Here is a 20,469-nt window from a genome sequence, read left to right on the forward strand (position 1 = left end):
CCGAGGGCTTCTTTTGCTGCTCTTTCTACTTGTTCCAGTTGTAGGGTTAATGTTTTGATTACGGCCCTTTCTTCTTTTTGGATGTGTGCATTTATTGTTGTAAACTGACCTCTGAGCACTGTTTTAGCTGTGTCCCAAAGATTCTGGTAGGACGTGTTTTCATTCTTGTTTGATTCTATGAAGTTCTTTATTCCATCCTTAATTTCTTCTGTAACCCAGTACTTTTTGAGCAAGGTGTTTTTTTCAGTTTCCATGTGTTTGATTTTTTTTCCTTGCTTTTTCTGTTATTGATTTCTACTTTTTGGCTTTATGGTCAGGAAAGATGCTTTGTAATATTTTGATGCTTTGGATTTTGTTAAGGCTTGCTTTATGGCCTAATATGTGGTGTATTCTGGAGAATGTTCCATGTGTTTTGGAAAAGAAAGTAGACTTGGCTGGCTGTTGGGTGGAGTGTTCAGTATATGTCTATGAGATCAAGTTGGTTGATTGTAGCATTTACATCTTCCGTGTCTTGTTAAGCTTCCTTCTGGATGTTCTGTCCTTCACCAAAAGTGGTGTGTTGAAATCTCCTCCTATTATTGTGGAGCTGTCTATCTCTGTTTTCAGTGCTGTTGGAGTTTGTTTTATGAATTTCGGAGCTCTGTTGTTGGGTGCGTAAATATTTATTTTAGTTATGTTTTCCTGGTGTTTTGACCCTTTAATCATTATTCAGTGTCCTTCCTTATCCTTTGTGGTGGACTTTAAAGTCTATTTTGTCAGAGATTAATATTGTCACTCCTACTCTTTTTTGAGTGTTATTTGCTTGATATATTTTTTTCCATCCTTTGAGTTTTAGTTTGTTTGTGTCTTTAAGTCTAAGGTGTGTCTCCTGTAGGCAGCATATAGATGGATCGTGTTGTTTTATCCAAATTGCCACTCTCTCTTTATTGGTGCATTTAGTCCATTTATGTTCAGCATAATTATTGATACGTATGAGTTTAGTGCTGTCATTTTGATGTCTTTTTGTGTGTGTGGTTCACAGTTTCTTTGTTCCACTTAATTTTCTGTGTTGAGTCATTTTTCTTTATTTTCTTTTCATCTTTTTCATTGTTGATTTTGTATTTGCTGAGTCTTTATATTTTTCTCTTTTGACTTGTAGGATTGTTAGTTTCCTTTGTGATTACCTTTATATTTACACCTGTTTTTCTAAGTTTAAACCAGTCTTATAGTTCTTTATATCACCTTGACTTCCTCTTCATGTGAACAGTCTGTGTCTACATTTTTTAAGTCCATCTTTTTTGTTTTAGTGTTGTCATCTTTCACATACTGACATCTGTTTCCCTAATTTCAGTGTTTTAGCTTTGGTTTATTTTTGTGACTTCCTTGTCTGGGTTGATATCTGGTTGCTCTGTCCTGTGTTCTATTCTTGGATTGTTATCTGATGTTACTGATTTTCTAACTGGAGGACTCCCTTTAGTATCTTTTGTCATTTTGGTTTGGTTTTTGCAAATTCCTTAAACTTCGTTTATCTGGAAATGCCCTAATTTTCCATCATATTTGAGAGACAGTTTTGCTGTATATATAATTCTTGGCTGGCAATTTTTTTCCTTCAAGGCTTTATAGATGTCATCCCATTGCCTTCTTGCCTGCATGGTCTCTGCTTTTTAGTCAGAACTTAATTGACTCTCCTTTGTAGATGACTTTTCATTTGTCCCTAGCCATTCTTAAAATTCTCTCTTTATCTTTGGTTTTGTTAAGTTTGATTATAATATGTCTTGGTGACTTTCTTTTGGGATCTACCTTACATAGGTTTCAATAAACATCTTGGATAGATATCTTGTCATCTTTCATGATATTAGGGAATATTTCTGCCAGCAAATCTTCAACAATTCTCTCTGTGTTTTCTGTTATCCCCCCCATTCTGGTACTTCAGTCACTCGTAGGTTATTCATCTTGATAGAATTCCACATAATTCTTAGGGTTTCTTCCTTTTTTTAAGTCCTTTTGCCTGATTTTTCCTCAAATAAGTTGATGTCAAGTGCTTTATCTTCAATCTCACTAATTCTGACTTCCATTGCCTCAGTTCTGCTCCTATGACTTTCTGTTGAGTTGTCTAATTCTGACATTTTATTGTTCATCTTCTGGATTTCTGATTGCTATCTCTCTGTGGATTCTTGCAGCCTGTTAAATTTGTCGTTATGCTCCTCTCTAATCTTTTTAATTTCCTGTATTGCATGTTCCACAATTTGTTTAATTTTCTTCCTAATTTCTTGAAGAGTTCTGTGTATTAATCTTTTGTATTCTGCCTCTGGTAATTCCAAGAAATTTTCTTCCTCTGGAAAATTTCTAGATTCTTTATTTTGGGAGCTTGCTGAAGCATCATGGATTGCCTCTTTATGTGATTTGATATTGACTATTGTCTCGAAGCCATCAATAAGTTACTATATTTATTTTATGTTTGCTTACTGTGTCCTAGTTTCTTGTTTTGTTTTGATATGCCCAAATAGGCTGCTCATGTGAGCTACTTTGATTATTGGCACCTTTGAAGGTTTAATGTCCCGTCAGCAGGTGGTTAGATCTGTTACTAGGTATGGGAGCTCAGGAGTCTGCCTACTCCTCCTGTATGGATTCAGCTCAGGTGCCCAGGTAGATAACCACCAAGTCTGTGGTGCAGGCTCTCACCTGCAGTCATAGACAGGCATGGGTGATTGGTGTAGGCACAGGCATCTGGCTTCAGCAGGGGGACACACTCTGAGCAAGGCAGAGGGCTGACGGCTGCCCCTGAGTGTCCTGGAGGAAGGTGTGTCTCAGGTCCGTAGAGTGCATAGGTGGGTAGGTTTTTCCGCCGGACTATGAGCATCCAATGCTGTTGGCTGTAAGGACTCAGGGGCATCTCTTATTCTTGGGCCTCTATCATTGGTGGTTAGGTGGCGTGGGTGAAGCCACCATTCCCCAGGCCCCCGATGTGGGTAGGTGAAGTCCCTGCTTAATGGGAAGAGCATTATCAAATATCACAAACCTGCCACTTCATAACTGGAACAGTTGAAGTTAGGTTTCAGGTATATACCCTGTTGTACTGCAGTAATGAGGGCCTACGCTGTTGAAATGGGCCCACACAAGTCTTTGCAGGGGAAAAGGCACTCAAAGTCTGTGGATCTCTTATACTTGTGCCTAGACAAAGGAGCTGTGCCTACCCTGAGTTCCTGGCTTAGGGTAGCCGGCAATATATTTTTCCCCTGTTTGTTAATTTATTCACTCTCCAAGGCTGGGAGAATGGCTCAGGGTGTGTGATGGATTCCATTTCCAGCCCAGGGGACTCAGCAATTGCTGAAGCCAGTCTGGGACCCAGTGCAGAGCAGGGAGCAGGGAAGTAAACAGGAGAGAGGTGTTTCCCTAAGGGGGGTGTTTTTGATCCACACAGTAGGCTGTACACAAGTACTTATCTTTTGCTGATTGAGAGCTGCTTCTCACTGGTTCTGGGTGATCAAGTAGACTCTCTGCTGCTGGGTCTCTCCCAGCGTGGAATACGCCTCCCGAGCACTGCTGCTTGCCTTCCTCACCGCTCACCCATGAACTGATCAGGCCTGAAGGGCTCAGGCTCTCGCCAGGTCAGGTCTGGCAACTCCTTGCTACTTCTGAACCATCTGTCCCTCCCCTGCCACTCAGTCTGGTTCCTCAACTTTACCTTTGATGTTCAGGGCTCCTAGATTGTCATATATAATCAATTCACTTGTTTTTTCAGGTCTTTGTTGTAAGAGGGTCCACTGGAAGTGTCTGACTACTCTGCCATCTTGGCCCTGCCTCCCCACCTTGTTCTTCTGGGCACAGACTGGTGGCAGCTTTGGTTCATGTGGTCCTTTAGTCCTTTATCTTTGCCCATTTTTTAATTGGATTGTTTGTCTTTGTGTTGTTGATGTGATGCAGTTTTCTATAGATTTTAGAGATTAGACCCTTTCTGGATGTGTCATAGCCAAAGATTTTTTCCCAGTCTCTATGTTCTCTTCTCACTTTTTTTATTAAGTCTTTTGATGAGCATAAGTGTTTGATTTTTAGGCAATCCCATTTATCTAGTTCATCTTCTGCTGTTTGTACATTTTTAGTTATGTTTTGTGTTCTATTTATATCGTATATTAGATTCCCTAGAATTGTGCTTTTTTTTTTTTTTTTCCATGACCTTTATAGTTTTAGGTTTTGTATTTAGGTCTTTGGTCCATTTTGAGTGAGTTTTTATGTATGGTGTGAGGTATGGGTCCTGTTTAATTTTTTTTACAAATGGACATACACTTTTGCCAGCATCATTTGTTAAAGAGACTGCCTTTTCCCCATTTAATGGACTTTGGCCCTTTGTCAAAATCAGCTGCTCATAGATAGATGGATTTACGTCTGAGTTCTCAATTCTTTTCCATTGGTCTGTGCGTCTACCAGTGCCAGGTTGTTTTGACTACCATGGCTGTGTAGTAGATTCTGAGATCTGCTAATGGGAGGCATCCTACTTTGTTCTTTTTCAGTAATGCTTTACTTACCCAGGGCCTCTTTCCTTTCCATATAAAGTTGGTGATAAGTTTTTTCTTCTTGTTAAAGAATACTGTTGGAATTTGTATCAGGATCGTATTATATCTGTAGATCACTTTGGGAAGTATTGACATTTTCACAATGTTGAGTCTTCCTATCCATGAGCGTGGTTATGTTTTTCCATTTTTGTAGGTCTCTTTTGGTTTCTTGCAGTAGTTCACTTTGTATAGGTCTTTTACATTCCTGGTTAGATTTATTCCTAAGTATTTTGTCTTTTGGCGGGGAGGCTATTTTAAATGGTATTGCTTTCCTGATTTCCTTTTCAAAGTTCTCTTTGTTGGTGTAGAGGAATCCAACTGATTTTCGTATGTTGATCTTGTATCCTGCTACTTTGCTGAGTCCTTCTATTAGTTCTATTAGCTTTTTTGTGGAATTTTTGTGATTTTCTATGTATAGGATCCTATCATCTGCAAATAGGAATAGTTCTACCTCTTCGTTACCAATCTGGATGCCCTTTATTTCTTCTTCTCGCTTTATTGCTTTATCTAGAACTTCCAGCACAATGTTAAATAAGAGTGATGGTAAAGGGCATGCTTTTCTGGTTACCGTTTTCAAGGGGAATGCTTTCAGTCTCTGTCCATTAAGAATAATTTTGGCTGTTGGTTTCGTATAAATGCCTTTTATTATACTGAGGAATTTCCCGTCTATTTGTATTTTGCTGAGAGTTTTTATCAGGAATGTATGTTGGGCTTTATCAAATGCCTTTTCTGTGTTGATTGAGATGATCATGTGATTCTTTTCCTTTGTTTTATTTATTTAGTGAATTACTTTGATTGATTTTCTAATGTTGAACCATCCTTGCATACCTAATATGAATCCCACTTGGTTGTGATGTATTATTTTTTTGATAAGCTGTTGAATTCTATTGGCTAGATTTTTGTTCAGAATTTTTGTGTCTGTATTAATGAGGGATATTGGTCTGTCATTTTCTTTTTTAGTTGTGTCTTTGCATGGCTTTGGTATCACGGTTATGCTGGCTTCATAGAGTGAATTTGGGAGTATTCCTTCCTTTTCTATGCTCTGAAATAGTTTGAGTAGTATTGGTGTGAGCTCTTCTCTGAATGTTTGGTAGACTTCTCCAGTGAAGGCATCTGGGCCAGGGCTTTTTTCTGTTGGAAGGTTTTTTTGTTTGTTTGTTTACTTCTTCAATTTCTTCTTTTGTTATGGATCTGTTTAGTTTTACTACCTCAGTTTGCATTAATTTAGGTAGGCAGTGTGTTTCTAGAAATTTGTCCATTTCCTCTAGGTTTTCAAATTTGTTGGAGTACAATTTTTTATAGTAGTCTATTATGATCCTTTTTATTTCATTCAGTTCTGATGTGATATCACTCATCTCATTTCTTTTTCAGGTTATTTGGTTTGTCTCTTGCTTTTCTTTTGTCATTTTGGCCAGTGGTTTGTCGATTTTTTTAACCTTTTCAAAGAACCAACTTCTGGTCTTGTTGATTCTGTTGTTTTTCTGTTCTCTATTTCATTTATTTCAGCTCTAATCTTTATTATTTCCTTTCTTCTGGTGACCATAGGCTTCTTGTGCTGCTCTGTTTCTATTTGTTTGAGTTGTAGGGTAAATGTTTTGATTTTGGCCCTTTATTCATTTTTGATGTGTATGTTTATTGCTATAAATTGACCTCTAAGCACTGCTTTTGCTGTGTCCCAAGGGTTTTGGCAAGATGTGCTTTCATTCTCATTAGATTCCAGGAATTTTTTTAAATTGCATCTTTGATTTCTGTTACCCAGTGATTATTAAGCAAAGTTTATTCAGTTTCCATGTATTTGATTTTTCCTTACTATTCCTGTTACTGATTTCCACTTTTATAGCGTTGTGATCAGAGAAAATGCTTTGTGTTATTTTGATGTTTTGAATTTTGTTAAGGTTTGCTTTGTGGCCTATAATGTGGTCTGTTCTAGAGAATGTTCCATGTTCATTGAAAAAGAATGTATACTTCGTTGCTTGCTGTTTGTTGGACTGTTCTGTGTATGTCTGTGAGGCCACATTGATTGATTTTGACCTTTAGATCATATGTATCTTTGTTCTGTCTTTTACTTAGAGTGGTGTGTTGAAGTCTCAGTATTCTTGTGGAACTCTCTATTTATCTGTTCAGTGCTGTTAGAGTCTGTTTGATGTATTTTGGAGCCCTGTCTTTTGATGCGTAGGTATTCATTATGGTTATGTCCTCCTGTTGGATTGACCCTTTAATCATTATATAGTGTTCTTCTTTATCTTTTATGGTTGATTTTGCTTTAAAGTCTATTTGATCAGATATTAATATTGCCACTCCTGCTTTTTTTTGGTTATTGTTTGCATGACATATTTTTTCCATCCTTTGAGTTTTAGTTTGTATATGTCTTTGTGTCTATGGTGTGTCTCTTGTAGACAACATATTGATGGGCTGTGTTTTTTTTTATCCATTCTGCCACTCTCTGTCACTTTACTGGTACATTTAATCCATTTATATTCAGTCTATTTATCGATAGGTATGAGTTTACTACTGTCATTTTGCTGTACTTTTCTTTTGTGATGTTGATGTTTCTTTGTTCCACTTAATTTTCTGTGCTAAGTTCTTTTTGTTTGTGGGTTTTCTTTTCATTTCTTTCATTATAGCTGATATTGTGTTTGGTGAGCCTTTATGTTTTTCTTCTTTTTTATTTTGATGGGTAGGTTTGTTTCTTAGGCTGGGTTCTCTAGAGAAGCAAAACCAGTAAATGGCTCACACGACGTAGAGGCTGGAACATCCCAAGTCCGTGGGTCAGGGTAGAGGCTTCTCCTGATTCACATAGCTGAAGGGGCTGGCAAACCCGAGATTGGAAGATCAGACAGCAGGGCTGCCGTTCACAGGCTGCAAAGATCCCAAGATCGACAGGCGAGATAGCAGGTAAGCTGCTAGCTCAAGTCCTAAGAACTGGAGGTCAGACAAACAGGAGCCAGCTGCAGGATCCAGAGCAAGCAAAAATCCACAAGCCTTGCCAGAGGGTCCACTTATAGTTGATGCAGGCCACACCCCCATGGAAACTCCCTCTCAACCAGTTGGCTACTCACAGCATCCCATTATGGAGGTGATCACATTATATATAATCTCATCATGGAAGTAATCACATCATCATACGACTGCCAAACTATATCATAACTTCCAAACCACTGAGAATCACGGCCCAACCAAGTTGACACACGTTAACAATCACAGTTTGTTAATTTTCCTTGTGGTTACCTTGAAATTTACCTTTATATTCCTAAGTTTAAAACAGTCTTTTATTTATTGATATCATATTGACTTCCTTTCCATATGAAAGTTCTGTAACTACACTGTTTATTCCCTCTTTTTTGTTTTGACATTGTCCTCATTTACGTATTGACGTCTCTGGTTCCGTTTTCAGTCTTTTAGCTTTGTTTTATTTTTGAGAATTCTTTATCTGGTTTGGTATCTGGGTGGTGTGTCCTGTGTCCGAATCTCAGATTGCTGTCTGATGTTGTTGGTTCTCTATCCAAAGGACTCCCTTTAATATTTCTTGTAAGTTTGGTCTAGTTTTTACAAATCCCCTTAATTTCTGTTTATCTGGAAATGTCCTAATTTTGCTGTTGAATTTGAGAGACAGTTTTGCTGGATATATAATTCTTGGATGACAGGTTTTTTCCTTCAAGATTTTATATATGTCATCATCCCATTGCCTTCTTGCCTGCGTGATTTCTGCCGAGTAAATCAGAGCTTAGTTTTATTGGTTCTCCTTTGTAGGTGACTGCACTTTTCCCTAGCTACTCTCGGGATTCTTTCTTTCTCTTTGATTTTGGCAAGTTTGATTGTGATATGTCTTGGTGACTTTCTTTTGGGGTCTATCCTGTATGGGATTTGTTGAGCTTCTTGATTGAATAACTTTCATTCTTTTTCTGATTTTTTTCTAAAATTGGTGTCAACATGTTTGTCTTCAATTTCACTAATTCTGTCTTCCATTCAATTCTGCTGCTATATCTTTCTATTGAGTTATGTTTCTGAGATTTTATTGTTAATCTTCTGGATTTCTAGTTTCTGTTTTTATATGGTTTCTAGTTGTTATTTATTTTGTCACTTTGTTCTTGTATTGTTTTCCTGAATTCTACTATTGCTTTGGGCTTTCCTTAGTTTTGTCTGTTTTTTCATTGGTTTTGTCTGTGTTTTACTTGATCTCTTGGAGAGCCCTGTATATTAGTCTTTTGAATTCTTTATTAGGTAGTTCATTGCTTTTTTCTTCTTCTGCTGGGAGGTGTTCTGGTTCTTTATATTGGTCACTTGCCTGTGCCATCTGGTTGTGGTTATTTATGTGATTTGATATTGTCTTTTTTCTCCAAGGCATCAAGAAGTTAAAATATTTATTTATTTATTGTATGTTTGTTTTCTATGTTCTGAAATTTTGTTTTGTTTTGTTATGGTTTGATATATCCGAGTAGGCTGGGCATGTGTGCTACTCTGTTCGCTAATCTGGCTGTTTTAAAGCTCCTGCCACCTGTCTCTGGGTGTGTGGAGCAGCGACTAGGTGTGTGAGTGTAGGTCTCTTTTTGCTGGTCTTGTAGGGGTACTGAGAATGTAGGTGACGTTTCTGGTGAGGTGATGTATCTGTCCGGCTCGTCACCTGGCTGTGGGTGCAGGGGGCACGCTCCCTGGCTGCTGGGTTGGGTGTTACATGGGCACTTTCTTGATTGTCTGGTGGTTGGAGGCAAGGGTTCCTGGGTCATTGGTCACCAGGTAGGTTGTGCGGAAAATCCCTGATGTTTCCAGGTGGACAGGGATGTGCAGAGGTGTTCAGAGTGGGCACAAGTCTCCCGTTGCAAGAGGGGGTGATGCAAGGGGGAAGGCAGGGGGGTGTCACCTGTCCATGGGAGCCCAGTTGGAGGCTGTGCCCCTGTCCACCAGAGCATGTTGTGGGGAAGATTGTGTAGCCAGTCCTCAGGTCCCTGAGTGGGTGACTCTATGGAGTAGGTGGCACTGCTGGGCCTCGAGATCCTGGCATGAGTGTTTGACTCTGGCCATGAGAGCATATTTGCTCCCACTTGGCTGTATCAGGTGATGAGGGTTCAGCTGGGAGTGCTGCAAGTTTTGTCTCAATATGACTACACTGTGCAGGATGGAGTAGCAGGGCACCAGTGGGTGTGAGCAGAGTGAGAAGCACTCTTGTCTGGCTCTGGTTGTGAGCGCAGTGTCACTCCTGCTTGGCTACACCAGGCAATGGGGTTTTGACTGGAAATGCTGCTTGCTTTGTCTCAATATGGCTGCCCTGTGCAGGCTGTTAGCAGTGCTCCTACACAGGTAACCAGAGGGAGGTGGTACAGGACGGTGGGCCCTGTCATGAGTAGCTGAGCAAAGGGGTAGACACTTCCAGACTGTGGGTCCCTGGCTTAGGGGGCGAGGTAATGGTGAGAGCCGCCTGACTGCCCTTGTGAGTAGGGAGGGGGTATGGGAGAGGAGATTGGGGGTGCCCCACAAGCCCACGTACCTCCAGCATGGGGAGATGGGGTGAGCGTGGTAAAGTGGTGTGCATGCAGTTGACTTTCACAGAGCAGGACACACCCTTGCCTGGCTCTGGCCATGAGTGCAGAGTTGCTCCTGATGGCTGCACCAGATAGCGGGGGTTTCGGCTGGCAGTGCTCCTTGCTTTGTCTCAGTATTGCTATGCTGTGCATGCTCAGCTAGCAGGGCACCAGCATGGGTGATTGAAGGGAGAAGAAGGCAATCTAGAACCGTGGACTCTCAGTGCGAGTGGCTGAGCTAAGGGGTACCTTTTGATCATGGGCTTCCAGCTTAGGGGGCAGGGCAGTGGTGGGAGCCGCTGGGCTGCAGTTGTGAGGAGGGAAGGGTGATAGCTGAGAGGGGCCTATGTACCTCAGGCACAGGGAGCTGGGTTGGGTGTTGTGGGTGGGGTACGTGCACTTAAGTTTCGCAGGGCAGGTAGCACGCCTGTCTTGCTCTGGATGTGCATGCAGAGCCACTCCTCGTTGGCTGCCGCAGATGGTGGGGGTTTCGGCTGGTAATGCTGCCTGCTTTGTCTCAGTATGTCTGTGCTGTTGAGGTTCTGCTAACAGGGTGCCAGTGATCCAAAATTCTCCATTTCCATTGTTTTTGTATTGTCTCTCCTTCCCTTGATGCTCAGTCTGATTCTTCGGTCCTGTTTTTGATGCTTAGGATTCCTAAGTTTTCATCTGTATCTGATTCACTTGTTGTTTTCAGGTCTTTGTTTTAAGAGGGACACTGAGAAGCTTCTGACTACTCCGCCATCTTTGACCACCTCCTGGTTACCAACATTTTAAAAATATTTCATTGTCAACCAGTACTTACTGAGCACCTAGTACATGCCATCTCTGGGGAACAAAGCCCCTCCTTTCATTGGACTTATAATCTAGATTGTGTGGTTCAAACATCAGGGAAAGTGATTTCAAGTTTTCCTTTTCATATGGTAGTTTTGAAAGCATATGAGACTTCTCAAAATATAGTTTAAAACAAAGATGCTTTTCCACCATCTCTAAGATAAGTTTGTTTTTTGTTTTTTTTTTTTTTGGCAAACATGATTTTAATTGTTGGCACATTTCCAGGACAAGAAACACATTCTGTTGACACTCCCCTAGAAGGAGCAGATGAAAGTAAGGAGCACAAATGCCCAACCTGGAACCCTCTGGTGTACCTCTTCATGAGCCCTTTCTTACGCTTAAAAACAGTTGAGTTTATATAAATCTTGCTAGAAGGCAACTTTCTGAAAGATTACACTACCTTCTTTATGTACAATGTCAATGCCACAATATTAAACAGAAATGAAATATGTGGCTGTGCTTTCTTTTTTTAAAAAATGTGGATCTATTTCTCCACAGAGTTGTCTTGTAGTTGTTTTGCTATTAATGTGGTACCCAGCTCCAGGCCTACAGACTGCTGACATATAATTAATCTCACAAATTTATGAATGCCAAAGCATGGAGCAAAATGAAAACAACTGGGGGAATGTTTAAGGGAAATAATTGGACTGTATCCAGATGTGCATGTGTAAAACATCACCCCTGAGCTCCTCCCCCATATCCTGTCTGAAGACAAGATTTTTTTTTTTTTTTCCTTAAAAATAAACTAGGGCTATTTGAAAGAATTTGTCATGTCGGACTGAAACCAAATAGGCAAAGCCAGGCCAATCATTACTGTATATGTTCCTGGTGTCTTTGTTTTTTAATTAACTCATTAGGTACTGAAGAATCAATCCGCCTTATGGCTGTTCTTGGTGGCTGTTGCCACAACTTCATGCACTCCGTTTGAAGATAATATGCAAGAGTTTTCAGGAATGATTGTTGATTTTCTTCAGTTATTGGTTGTCATGAACTGGAACTTTTTACTATTAGAAATGAGCAACATTAAGTTGTCTACTGTGGAGAAGGTATTCAGGATGGGAAGTGAAGTCTGGCTAAGAGGAAAAGAAGTATGAGAGCATTTATGAATTTTTTTCTTTTAGAAGTCTAAGAACAGCCAGTGAAGCTAATTAAAAGAAAAGGTTTTTTTTTCTAAGATGCTTACCAATTGCTGTCAAGTCGATTCTGACTCATAGCAACCCTATAAGCATCTAAGCATTCTAAGATGCTTAGCTCATTAGATGAAGCATAAGAATGAAAGTACAATATTGACTTTGCGTGAAATTAATTTAGGATCTGACATTAGGATATGATAAACTAGAGGACAGATTTGCTCCAAACAAGAACCTTTGCAGGTTGGTGTCCAACCATGATATGTATCTTAAATGGTAGCCACCACCAGTTGCCATTCAACTCAGTTCTGATTATGGTGACCCCATGTGTAGCAGAGGTGAAGTAATAAGACATACTTGTCCCCTTAAGTGCCAAGAAATAGTTCCTCAAAAACAAGATAACCAAATCCAGTGATAAAGTAAACTAATTTCACATGAAGTAGCTTTCTCTATGGACTTGCTTTTCTTTTGCCTTTGTATAAGAATGAGAATAAAGATGAAATTAAATTGTAATGAACTTGCTTAGAAGTACTCATTAAAGTGGAGCATATGAAGACCTCCCGCCCTGCGTGCCCCTCCCTTTACTCAGTATGTGCAATCTTTAGAGGCTTTCCCTTAGAATGAGAATTCTGAGCCTCATTAGGCACAGAGGCCATACACTGGAACTGTTTTATTCAAGGAGAGAAAACAAAAGTAGAGAAATTTTGAATCCCAAAACTTTTATCCTGTTTTAGGAAGGATTAACGACCCCAATTCTCAGTGTTCCTACAGTTGATGGTAGGTTTCTATCATAAAACCTCACCGCTAGAATAGTATTAGCACTTCATTTTAAGAATATGTATTGATTATCTAGTATTCCAATTGTGCAGGTAGTTACATAATTTAAAGTCTAATTTTAATTTCCTAATTATTGAAAATAATTTCCATCAAAACAGGAATCAGTCCATTTTCTCAGTTCCTTTTCCAGAGGGAACTGGCTGGAGAAAAGCATTGTCTTGTTCCTGATGCCAAGTGTTAGGGGGAAGTGATGGATGAGAGAGGGGAAGGGATGAGAAGATCACTTGCTTAAGTATATTTACACATATGGCTGCATCTCTGCACCATGTCTATTCTCCTCCATACTGTCTGTTCTCCTCTCATACACCCTACTCAATAGAAATATATTTGCTATCCAGTTCTGGTTTCAAATGCAAATAATTTCTGGGAAAGCTAAATATATAGGTTTTATACACCCTATGAATATATAATTTCATGATGTTAGAAATATTCTATATTATCTAAAGTTTAAAAAAACAAGTAAATTAATATATATTAAATTTTGATGTAATACTTAAAACTTGATAAATGAATACTCTAGAATTATTTTTCTGGGAGTTTTAGGAATATACAATGATTCTGGTTTTCAAAATCCAAATGCAGTGTAACATTATGGATTTTTTTTTTTTTTAAGTAGGGGATGTGCTTAATCTGATGTATGATAAAATCTTTAAATTCTGGAATAGAAAAACATATCAGTTGCTTAAAATTATGGCTAGTTATTTGGTAAATGCATTCAAACATTGTCTCACTAAAGAATCAGAGAAATGTGGCAGAAATTCTTAGAGTAGTACTCAAAACAACAATGAAACGGCTACCACGAGAACAGCAAAATCTGTGTTCTCAACTCAGTTGCACCACTTAGTAATAATTTCACCTTAGATTAGTTGCTTTTGCCTCTATGAACCTATTTTCTCTATATGTTCAGTAGGCTTATTTACGCCATCATCATTGCTCATCTAGATTACTGCAATGCTCTCTCATTGTCTCCTACCTCCACTTTTTCCCTCTGCCTTCTCACATTCAACTCCTGGAGTAATCTTTTAAAAGCATAAATCAGATCTTGTCACTCTCCTGCTTTAAACCTGCCAATGGTCATGGTTGCACTTAGGATACAATATAAAATCTTTAGTTTAACCCTCTACAACCTGACCTTTTCCTGCCTAGTTGCGTTTGTCTTACAGCATACCCCTCCCACCCCCACACACATGCATTAAGGGACTCTGTTGTATCCACATCAGCCCCCTTTCTGTTACTCCTTAGAGGCGAAGCCCTTTCCTACTTTAGGGCCGTCACACATGCTAGTCCATTTGACTAGAAAGCTATTTCTTCCACCTGCCTAAATTCTTTCAATGTTAAGAGTCAATAAATGTGCCTTTTTCAGAGATGCTTTCTGTAACTTCCCCTTCAAATTTAAATTAGACTTTCCTTGTCCTTCTATCTTATGACACCCTCTTCTTTTCCCATAGAGCACTTGTTCTAATTTATGGTTGTTGTTAGGTGCCATCAAACTGATTCTGACTCATAGCGAGCCCATGTGACAGTAGAAGTGCCCCATAGGATTTTCTAGGCTATAATCTTTATGGGACCAGATCTCCCTCCACTACGTCTTTGTCTTGCGGAGATACTTGGTGGATTCAAACCATCAACCTTTGCGTTAGCTGTTGAGTGCTTAATGTTGTGCCACCAAGGCACCTTTCAAATTTGTCCATGCGTATTTATTTGTGGATTTGTTCCCTAAAGTAAGATGCAGAAGGCCAGGAGGTGTATCTCTGTTGTTCATTGCTGAATCCACAGAGACTAATGTATTGCCTGGAATGCAGAATGTTCTGGAATGCACTATGCCAGGTGCTGGGAATGCAAAGTTAATTTTGTCACAGTTCCTGGCCTCTAGGAACTCAGTCTCTTAATGAGAAAGAAACTTAGGCAAACATTACGGGGAATCATTCTGCAGCCTGGAGATGTGTGTGTGTGTGTGTGTGTGTGTAACTCTTAAGATCAGGGAAAAGAATTTATATTTCAAGCAGCCATGGAGAAGCAATCTCATGACTTAATCTCTGAGTTGGAAGGAGTGTTAATAGTTCAGGCCATCAGTCGGTTACTACTGGAATAGAGGACCCTTGGTGGCGCAGTAGTTAAGAGCTTGGCTGCTAACCAAAAGGTGAGTGGTTCAAATCCACCAGCTGCTCCTTGGAAACCCTATGGGCAGTTCTCGTCTGTCCTATAGGAGGGTTGCTGTGATTCGGAATTGACTCGTCGACAACGGGTTTGGTTTTGGGTTTTTTGTTTTTTTTTACTGGAGTAGTAGAGGTGATAAAAGATGGAGAAAGAGCATAAAATGGAGGCTGGCGAGCTTAGTCGGTCAGTCAGCAGTATGCAGGGAGCTCTGCAGATGAAGCAAGTTAGGCTCTCTGCCTCAGGGCTCCAGTGGACTCTGGGAAAGCAGAGCTAAAATGGAATAGAAGGAAGTGCCCGATGGCCTCCTCCTTTATTCACATCAGCAGTAAAATCAAAAGGCCCCTTTAGTGTGTGAATACCTGAAATTACAAAACTACAAATATGCATTCAGACTGTTTATTTTAGGTTTCCTGTTTACATTTGCTCCAATTTTATTCTCTCACTGGGGAGTAAAATTGGAGTGAAGAGAAGAAGAGCACATGAAAAAGGGAAGCAAAACTCAATTTCGAAAGCAGAACCATTTTCACATTAAAGTTCAACTGTGGGTTTAAAACATCCAGCTCTCTTGGACACCATTGTGGGTGGAGTGTGCTGTAGCACGGCTTCACCTAATTCATTCTATATGCTTGGCAGAGGAAGGGCTGAAATAGGAGCCAAATTCCGAAGAGTCTCTAAGGGACCCACGGTCACACTATTCAGAATTATATAGCAACCTGGCCTGAACAGAGGATTTTTAATGTGTTTGTGCACTTAGGAATCATTTTTCCAGAATTTTGTAATTGTTCAGCCATTTTGTGAGATTCTATTGTAAATGCATTACAAACACTTCTTCATAGTTAAAGGCTACTAGATGTTTAATCAAGTTAACTAAGGTGATTTTATAGAGGTTTGGAACTGGAAATAAAATAGTATGGAAGGGTTTATTGATTAGTTCCACTATCATAACAAACTTGTAGAAACTTCTAAGAAGTCATATTTTTTTTTTCTATCTAAGGAATTTTGCTCATCCTCAAATAAAAATTGTGCTTTAATTTTAAGCAATTTTATTGCAAACAGTTGTTGAATTTTACATTGTTTTAAAATTGGCTCCGCTGCTTAATACAACTCATTTGCAAGGGAAAAGGTCAAAAATGTGAGAAGCAAGAAAACCAAAAGTTGTTAATCAAGAATTGCAGCAAAAATGGGAAGAAGCAGAAATGTCATTTTAACTTACTTTCTGGGAAGAGATTCCAGAGTGTGGGAGCTGACAGAACATCTTTTGGGTGCTTAGGGTCCAGAAAGGAGTAAAGACTTCAGACTTTTGAAGTTGTTTTTGCTTACAACCAAATTTACCTCAAAATTCAGCTGCGTAAGAGTTAATTTAAATGTCGGTTACAGATTCCAAGAAATGTGGAGAAATAAACCAGAAAGACAACATGACCTAAAGAGCTGAGCAGAGGTTAGGGACCATGGTCTCCGACACTGACCCTGTGTCAGGTTTTTTCTTAACTTTGTGATGACGAAATACGGTTTCTCTTCTCCAGACCATCTTAAGGTGGTACCAAATGCAGGTAAAACAGAGCAGATTTTCTTCCATTTACTGGCAAATGATCTAGGACAGTGCCGTCCTCCCCTTTTTGAAGCCATCTCTGGGAGGTCCAGGATGCAGGGATCTCCCTGTTTTGATACAAGGGTAGTTACCTCCTGCTTCTCCAAGGGGCTTCTTTACCCTCTAGTGATGGTCAACCCAGCTGAAGGAATCAGAATCAGTCATAGATAAAAAGTGTTTGGACCAGTCTTTGCCATCCTAGAATTGGTCCCTAAAGTTTTGGGGGCCATTTACCTTTTTGAGAGCATGGTAAGAGTCACGGACTCCTTCTTTGGAGGATTGCACACATTTGCAAAATATTACACGTGATTTCCAAAGCTTCTCCAGCCCTGGGGGCCATTCCCTAGCTTCATAGCATTTATTTCCATAAACTTTGAAGCTTTACCATCCTGGCTGTCTTCTCTAAATGAGGAGCCACTCCCCTTGGCCAAGTGCCCTCAAGGTAAAGAGCAAACACCTGTGCCCTGTAATCTGTTCTCTTCATATCCTGCCCGCCTCTGACTCTCAAGTGTCAGAACACCTCCCCCAAGGGACCTAACAACTTTATGTCACTATTTTCTCTAAGATCTGATGTTAGGTTTGAACAGGTTTCCGTTTCCTTCCTCCTTTGCATCAGAATCCTACCCATCTTCACGACATGCTCGATTCTCCTCTCCCACCTGCTTTCCCTCACCAGCAGCCCCAAGTGACCACTCTCCCAGGATGGCCACCTATACTTTGTATGAGCCATGCGACAGTCATTATTATCTTTTTGCTTATTTTAAATTAATTTTTACTATGGGATATTTAAATATACACATATGAATTGAGAATAGAAATATCTGCTCATTTTAATAAAATCTTAGCATTATAACATACTTGCATCAACCCCCCTAAAAGAATTATACTGAAGATCCTCTGTACCACCATCAACAACCTCCTTCTTCCCCCCTCCCTGGATGTAACCACTGTCATTTCCCAGTGTGCTTCATCCTTTTCTCTTTAAATTTTTTTCCCCTGTGTATAGATCTGATCTCTCTAATGAGACTATATAATTCCTGGAGAACAGATATGATATCTTATTCTTCTTTTCACTTCTTTCACTACTTTTGGCTCAGTGCTCAGGGGTCCTTAATAAATGACTACAGATGCGTCCATGTGGGGTTGCTTGGTTCTAGGTTCTTCCTCATTTTAAGGCTTGCCTATATCTTCTTGTCCCACAAGAACAGTTTTCCTCAGGCATCTTTTATCAGACATTTCTGGAATACCATTTTCTCTCCTTCCCTCTTCTTCCCATAGAACAAAACTCAGATTATACCAAATTTTATATTTCTATTGATATTCAACTGCTCTTCACTTCTCCCATTTCCTTCTATCAGGAATGATTCTCAATCCTTATTCATTTGTAGGTTGAGGAAATAATCTTGATTTAGATCACCTAGAACTTTATTCAAATAGTGTAAAATATATGTGTACCATATGATTAAATAGGCAAATTCATTTTCTTTCTCCAACTATTGTTGCTTTACTTTTTATCTTTATATACTTAAAACAATCCATCAATTTATTTGTCCCCCTTTGCAATCCTTGCATTAATGTTGTACATGTGTTATAATTGATGAACCAATATTGATACATTATTATTAAGTAAAATCCACAGTGTTCATCAGGGTTTGTCATGGATTGAATTATGTCCCCCCAAAATATCTGTCAACTTGGCTAGGTCATGATTCCCAGTACTGTATGATTGTCTACCATTTTATCATGTGATGTGATTTCCCTATGTGTTGTAAACTCTATCACTATGATGTAATAAGTTGGAATTAGTGGCAGTTATATTGATGAGGTCTACAAGATTAGGTAGTGTCTTAAGCCAGTCTCTTTCAAGATAGAAAAGAGAGAAGCGAGCAGAGAGACATGGGAACCTCATACCACCAAGAAAGCAGTGCCAGGAGCAGAGCGCATCGTTTGGACCTGAGGTTCCTGCACTGAGATGCTCCCAGACCAAGGGAAGACTGTTGCATCACAAGGACCTTTCTCCAGAGCCAACGGAGAGAGAAAGCCTTCCTCTGGAGCTCGTGCCTTGAATTTGGACTTGTAGCCTGCTAGACTGTAAGATAATAAATTTCTCATTGTTAAAAGCCATCCACTCGTGGTATTTCTGTTATAGCAGCACTAGATGACTAAGACAGGGTTCATTCTTTACGTGGTATGGTTCTATGGGTTTTGACAAATGCGTAATGTCATGTATCCACCATTCCAATACCGTACGGAATAGTTTCACCACCTTAAAAATCCCCTGTGTTTCACCTGTTCATCCTTTCCCCCCTCAACTCCAAACCCCTGACAACCACTGATCTTTCCACTGTCTCTACAGTTTTACCTTGTCCAGAATGTCATATAGTTGGAATCATACAGTATGTGGCCTTTTCCAATTGGTTTCTTTCACCTAAATAAAGAAAAAAAAAAAACCAAACCCATTGCCACTGAGTCAGTTCTGAGCGATAATGACCCTATAGGACAGAGTAAAATGACATAGGGTCTACAAGGCTGTAATCATTACAGGAACCGACTGCCACATCTTTCTCCCAAGGAGCCACTGGCAGGTTCAAACCTCTGATCTTTTAGTTAGCAGCCCAGCGCTTAATCACTGCGCCACCTGGTCTCCTTTTCTTTCACTTAGAAGTATGCGTTTAAGGTTCCTCCATATGTTTTCGTGGCTTGATAGCTTATTTCTTTTTATCTCTGAATAATATTTCATTGCATGGATGTACTACGGTTTGTTTATCCATTCGCCTGTTGAAGGACTTTTTGGTAGCTTCCAGTTTCGGGCAATTATCAATAAAGCTGCTATAAACATGCACATGCAGGTTTCTGCGTGCGCATAAGCTTTCACCTCACTTGGATAAGTACCCAGGAGCATATTGCTGGGTCTTATGGTACTACTATGCTTAGCTTTATAAGAAACTACCGTACTGTGTCCCAAAGTGGCTGTACCGTTTTGTATTCCCACCAGCAACGAATGAGAGTAGTTCCTCTTGCTCCACATCCTTGTCAGCATTTGGTATTGCCAACGTTCTGGATTTTAGCCATTCTAATAGGTGTGTAGTGATATCTCGTTATAGTTTTAATTTGCAGTTCCTTAATGACCTATGATATTGAGCATCTTTTCATATGCTTATTTTCCATCTGCATATCTTCTTTGGTGAGGTGTCTATTCAGATCTTTTGTCCACTTTTTAATTGGGTTGTTTATATTCCTTATTGGTGAGTTTTAAGAGTTCTTTGTATATCTTGGATACAAGTTCTTTATCAGATATGTGTTTTGCAAATATTCTCTCCCAGTCTGTGGCTTGTCTTTTTGTTCTCTTAACAGTGCCTTTCACAGAGCAGAAGTTTTTAATTTTAACAAAGTCCAGCTTATCAAGTTTTTCTTTGATGGATCATGCTTTGTGGTGTTGTATCTAAAAAGACATCACCAAACCCAAGGTCACCTAGATTTTCTCCTGTTTTATCATCTGAAAGTTTTATAGTTTTGTGTTTTATATTTAGGTCTATGATTCATTTTAAATTAATTTTGTCAAAAGTGTAAGGTCTGTGTCTAGATTCTTTTTTTTTGCATGTGGTTGTCTGGTTGTTCCAGCACCATTTGTTGAAAAGACTATCCTTTCTCCATTGAATTGCCTTTGCTCCTTTGTCAAAGATTAGTTGACTGTATTTGTGTCTATTTTGAGACTCTGGAGCCCTGGTGGTGCAATGGTTAAGTGCTCGACTGCTAACTAAAAGCTCAGCGGTTCGAACCCACCAGCCATTCTGCAGGAGAAAGATGTGGCAGTCTGCATCTGTAAAGATTTACAGCCTTAGAAACCCTATAGGACAGTTCTACTCTGTCTTATAGGG

General features: G+C 39.6%; 1 protein-coding gene across 4 annotated transcripts in view; it reads left to right on the forward strand.

The window, feature by feature from the left end:
- Nucleotides 1–20,469, forward strand: part of DNM3 (dynamin 3) — a 717,102-nt gene that overhangs the window by 438,466 nt on the left and 258,167 nt on the right. The window lies entirely within an intron of this gene.

This window comes from Trichechus manatus, unplaced genomic scaffold (assembly GCF_000243295.1).
Source record: "Trichechus manatus latirostris isolate Lorelei unplaced genomic scaffold, TriManLat1.0 scaffold00117, whole genome shotgun sequence".
NCBI lineage: Eukaryota > Metazoa > Chordata > Mammalia > Sirenia > Trichechidae > Trichechus > Trichechus manatus.